We start from the raw sequence: 5,896 nt of genomic DNA, 5'->3' as shown, positions 1-5,896 counted from the left end.
ATGGTACCAGTATAGACCGAAATTCCGTTAGGATCCAATTCTGATCGATAATAGATACCGGGGCTTTGCAATATTTGATTGATCACAATTCTGTATATTCCATTTACTATAGAAGTTCCGAGGGAGTTCATTAAAGGAATGTTTCCAATAAAAATTGTTTGTTCTTGCATATCCTTACTGGTTTTCAAAATTAATCCTGCGGATACATATAATTTAGAAGAATATGTGAGTGATTCATATACAGCATCCCTTTCTTTTATCAACGGTTCCACCAATTGATATGTTTCCACAAATAATTGAAATTCAATTTCTTGATCTGTATCTTCAATTTTTGGAAACTTATCAAGTTCTTCTGTTAAGCCCCGATCCATGAACCCACAAAATCCTTCAAATTGTATCTGATTCAACCCAGGTATTGTATACATTTCCCCATTTTCATTCCCGAGCATTTTGAATTTCCCATTTATCAAAAAAATCCCATTCTTTTCTCATTCTTCATCGAATCATATGAATCGATCTAATAATGATGGAATTGAATTTCTATTCTGTTTACTGAATCACATGAAATTTTATCTAACTCCATATACCATATAATATATATGGAATGTATGAAATGCGTATGAACGGAAGAAGAAAAATTATACTCAAATTTTAATTTATATTTATAACAAACAGCTACATAAAAGAATTGATAAATGCCATTTAGCCTTATGGAGTTTTGTATAGAATATCAAAAAAAAAAATAATAATTCAATTTCTACCATTATTATGATATTCCATATTCCAATCCGATTGAATACCAGAAAAATGAAATGAATTCCTGATTTGATCTGTTCGTTGAGATAAAGACAAAATAATCATAAAATATATATCGGGAGAGAGTTGATTTTTCTAGCACTTAATTTTTTCATAGATTCCATTGTTCTGTTCAAAAAATGATTCGCAGAGAAGAGAGATGTTTTTACCCATTTTTTAGTTTTTTATTTTTTAGTAGAATATTTAGAATATGATTGAAGTGCGTACGAAAAGAGGGCTTGTATTTATTAAACATATGCAGATATAGCATTTCTATTTATATATGTCTTTCCTCTTTTCTTTTTATTCCATTATAGCTCTCTAGTGGAGACAACACATGGCGTGCTCTATCAAAAATTCTATTTTTTCTTTAATTTTAATCTATTCAATGAAAAATTGAAACACGATAATTTCTTGCTGATTCCCTATGGACATCATATCTAGATAGATAAAATACCTCATTAGATAACTAGAGCTGTGTAACAACTTATGTTCGGGGGTTTACATAGACTCATAATTGCTGTTATATTATTATAATATAATTTATAATTATATAATTTATAATTGAAATTAAGAAAGTTTTTTTATTGAATTGAAAAATTGAAAAAAAAAATCAATACTAATTAGTTATGTATCCATTTTTATTTTCTTATACCATTAGAGAAAGACAAGTGAAGAAGAATCGTCCATAAATTTGCCGTCAATAGTTAATAGTTAATGGTTCCAATTTTTTTGTCCTGCATTTTTACTTTTGTAACTGAGAATCCACATTTTCTTTTTCAATAGAAAAGAAAAAAGAAAGGGAAAGTTTTTGTTTTTAGATATTGTGTGTCTTGAGATACTATAACCAATTGAAGGTATGGATCCAATCTAAAAATAAAAAGGGGATACTCTCATTTTTTTGTTTGTAGCCTTTTGGCGACATGGCCGAGCGGTAAGGCGGGGGACTGCAAATCCCTTATTCCCCAGTTCAAATCCGGGTGTCGCCTGATCAACAAAAAACGCGAAATCCTATATTCTGTTTTGCTGATATAACTCGACCAATTTTCTCCGGCAAAAACAAGTGTAAGAAAAGGACTCTTGATACTTTCTTGATTATAAACTTGATTATAAACTTCCGGAGGTTTTGTTTTCTAAAGTGTTGTAAATCCTTACGTCTAGGATTCAAGGAAAAACTAGAGTAGTGGAAGGGAATGAGTAAATCTTGATATGGTAGCCCCTCCCCTACTAATAGAGGGGCTACTATCGGAGTCTTGAATTAGATTGGATAACGGGAGTGTTTAATTAACTAATGAATGGTTGTAGAAGGGTTGGAAGATACTTTGTATACAGACTGATGAAAGTCTCTGAGTGTTCAGGCATCCAATCAATATTAGATTGGATGGATAATTGGCTTTTACTTAATAAGGGACACCAAAAGAAAGAAGAAGTCTTATTATTGCTACATGTGAGTAACATTCTTTTGATACTTCCAAAAGTGTTACTGCGTATTTTGCTTGTGCTTAATGGTTCTCGATTTTACTAGAAATCATATAAGAACTTGTTATAAGCGGATTTATTGAAGTGTTTCATCAACGGTGGTGTGTCAGAATTCCCTTTTCCTTTTGACTCTGCACCGGTAATTCCACTATTATTAGTGAACAATAATGGAAAAATTCCTTCCTATTTGTTTCATATTCATAGAAATTAGGGGACATAATACACATGGATATAGTAAGTCTTGCTTGGGCTGCTTTAATGGTAGTCTTTACATTTTCCCTTTCACTCGTAGTATGGGGAAGAAGTGGACTCTAGGGGTACTTCTAATTGGGTTGAGGAATCAAACCGTATCAATTGTTTTCTAGATCGTTTTGCAAAGCCTTTTTAACTATTTTATTAGTCTTCATTTCGAAATTCTTGGATTCTAGTGGAGTAATGTATTCTATGAATAATACCCTTTCAATCAAAATCAAACAAACATTTCAATAATTCCCATGTTCGTATTTCGAAAGTAAAAGGGATACGGATGATAGGCAATTTATTAAAAAAAAAAAAGAATTCTTCCTAAATTTTCTATTTTGATGAACCAGCTCTTACCAGAGTTATATATGGACAATGAGGGACAAGGAACCCCCCCCCCTTTTTTTTTTCTGTATTTGTTTGTTTTTATTTCCTTCCCTCTTTACTGTTACTGTTCAAAGAGAAAAAAAGTAGTTCTTTTATTTAATAAGATCTTGCCTTAGTGTAGTCACATATTGCACACTTACCCCCTGTTTTATTTATTATTTTAGGAATTTTATTTATGCCATGCTTTATTGACTCATTTCATATCATGGATCAAAGAAAAGAAGTTAAATTAAAAATCGGTTCCATGAAATGAAAGAATTAGAAAATCGTAAGACTTGCCTTTCAATTATTTCAGATTGATTGAAATCAACACAAATAAAATAGATCAAGCGAAGAAATAAAATTGAGATACTATGTACATTACATATATTTCATTACATATATTTAATTGATATCGACATGTATGAAGATACATATTGTAGATTCATCTATATTAAGCTTGTATCTTTATACATTACAATAATAGATATGGATAGTATGGTAGAAAGATTCATATTTTTTTTCTACCATACTATCGAGTTTGATAGGATACTGCTGATTCTAGTCCATTCATTTTATTTAATTTATTTAAGACGTGAAATTGGAATCCTTTTTTTCTTAAATCCTTGATAAAAAGTCAAGTTTCATTCAAATTAATCACTTTGACTGACAGTTTTTACGTATATTATAAGTAAAAAGGCGGTAGGAACTAGAATGAACAGCGCTGTAGCAATAAATGCGAGAATATTTACTTCCATAATTTCATTGTTTTTTTTACTTCGCAATAACTCGGGATTTAATCCCATAGAGATGATAAATTTGTCGCTTGTAAATTCAATGCGATGACTTACATTTCAATGACATCGAATCGGATCAATATCATGAATAACAATATCTAAGCTATCAAATCGATTCACCGTCGAGAATTGAATAGTATAACATAGGAAGCTCTTTTATCCACACCGAATACAAAATTGGATTCCTGGCCCAATCAAAAGAATTCCTTTCCTTTATTTCTATATATTCTTTTCCACTCTTTCTTTTCGATAATCTACCGCCTTCCTTGTACAATCATCTGATGATGTATCATCTGACTGCTTTTCCACTTTCACCGTTTACAAATAGTTTACAAATAAACCCCAACAAAAAATGGAAAGGAAAAAATAAATAAAAAAGGCTATCCTTGGGAATGAAATTCTTTCATTTGTATTCCCTTTCACAGAAAATGGAGGGATCAATTGATGTATTTTTTTTTTATTGTATCCGTCGGGACTGACGGGGCTCGAACCCGCAGCTTCCGCCTTGACAGGGCGGTGCTCTGACCAATTGAACTACAATCCCAGGGCAATAAAGAAAAGTGTACAGCATAGATATTCTTATGATTTCATTCAAGCCATTTTCTATTTAAATTTTAGATTCGAATCGCCGTGTTGTAACAAACAAAGGCGCGAGTGATATATTGATATCCATACGGGTATGCGCTTTAGTGAGAGCAACGCGGATTACTAGTTACTAGTAATCCTTTCGTTATTGCCAAATCGATCGATAATCAATTTTAAAATGAAAAAAAAAAAAGAGTCTTTTTTCTTTACTTTACTCTTTCTTTTCATTAAACTTTATACTTAATGATCCTGATATGAATCTAGATCATTATCAAGGTCAGAATTTATGGGAACAAATAAATAGAACAAATAAAAAACAAATAGCGGTAGGGATGGATATATCAGAAAATTGGACTTTTTTTATTCTTCCCTAATTTTTTTGTTTGGCTTTTCTGGAAAACAAAATACAAAAAAATGGGCATTTTATGTTATGGCGGATCAGCGAATTATTGGGCCGAGCTGGATTTGAACCAGCGTAGACATATTGCCAACGAATTTACAGTCCGTCCCCATTAACCGCTCGGGCATCGACCCAGGAAGAATCAATTATAGGTTTATTGATAATCCATGATCAACTTCCTTTCGTAGTACCCTACCCCCAGGGGAAGTCGAATCCCCGCTGCCTCCTTGAAAGAGAGATGTCCTGAACCGCTAGACGATGGGGGCATATTTGCCTGACCGACATCATACTATGCTCATAGTATGAACAGTTTTTTGAAATTGTCAATATAATGGAATGATATGACTAGATCCGAAAGCTTTTTCCATCTTTTATGATTTTCCATTTTTGATTCATGATTTATACTCATAAATCATTCATTTGAATCGCCACTCTATTCTATATAGAAATAAATTAGATATAGAAATAAATTAGATAAATTCAATCTATTATATTATTATATTATATAAATCGATATTATAAAAAGAAACTAGATTATATTAATAATACAAAGTATAAGATCCTTTCGGGAAGTGATTGGTCTGACATAAACATAAAAAGGGGAGTTAAACTTCATTTCTTCCACTTTCATTCTTCATTTCTTCCACTTTCATTCATTGATTCACTCATTATTAAGATTAAGACGAGACAGGCGTATTTCTATCTCACACTAAGCCAGGAAATTAACAAAAAGTAAATCTGGAATTTTGGGAAGAGGGAGCAAGAAGTTATCGAAAATTATGTGTGTTTTTTTTTTTTTCTAAAAATTGGGTTCGGTGGACAAAGCAAATCTCTTCATCACATGTTTCGATAAAATATATTGGATCCATGTCGAATTGCTAAGGTACATCTATTAATCAAATCAAATAAATGAATTTCGTTCTGTTCTGATAAGCCAATTATGATCGGCCTTGAAACAATTCATTGCATTGATATTTATCAAATCCAATATCAATAAACCCATTTTACCCTCTACACGTTAAGTAAATTAGAATTCTCATTCCTGAATGAGCTACTAGCCACTATGAGTCTACTGCATATACTTATATATATATAACTTATACTTATATATATATATATAAATAGATCTTATCGATTCATTCAGTAATTGAATCGAACGGCCCTTTTAACTCAGTGGTAGAGTAACGCCATGGTAAGGCGTAAGTCATCGGTTCAAATCCGATAAGGGGCTTTT

General features: G+C 31.7%; 1 non-coding gene across 1 annotated transcript; it reads left to right on the top strand.

The window, feature by feature from the left end:
* Positions 1–5,821: 5,821 nt before the first annotated feature.
* On the top strand, positions 5,822–5,893 carry TRNAT-GGU (transfer RNA threonine (anticodon GGU)). The gene has a single exon. It is a non-coding gene; the product is annotated as a tRNA-Thr (tRNA).
* The last annotated feature ends 3 nt before the right edge of the window (positions 5,894–5,896 follow it).

Source organism: Durio zibethinus, unplaced genomic scaffold (genome assembly GCF_047325235.1).
Source record: "Durio zibethinus cultivar Kanyao isolate XHJ-2024 unplaced genomic scaffold, ASM4732523v1 HiC_scaffold_144, whole genome shotgun sequence".
Lineage (NCBI taxonomy): Eukaryota > Viridiplantae > Streptophyta > Magnoliopsida > Malvales > Malvaceae > Durio > Durio zibethinus.
Note: the sequence above shows the minus strand (reverse complement) of the source record. Positions and strands in the feature narration are given on the sequence as shown.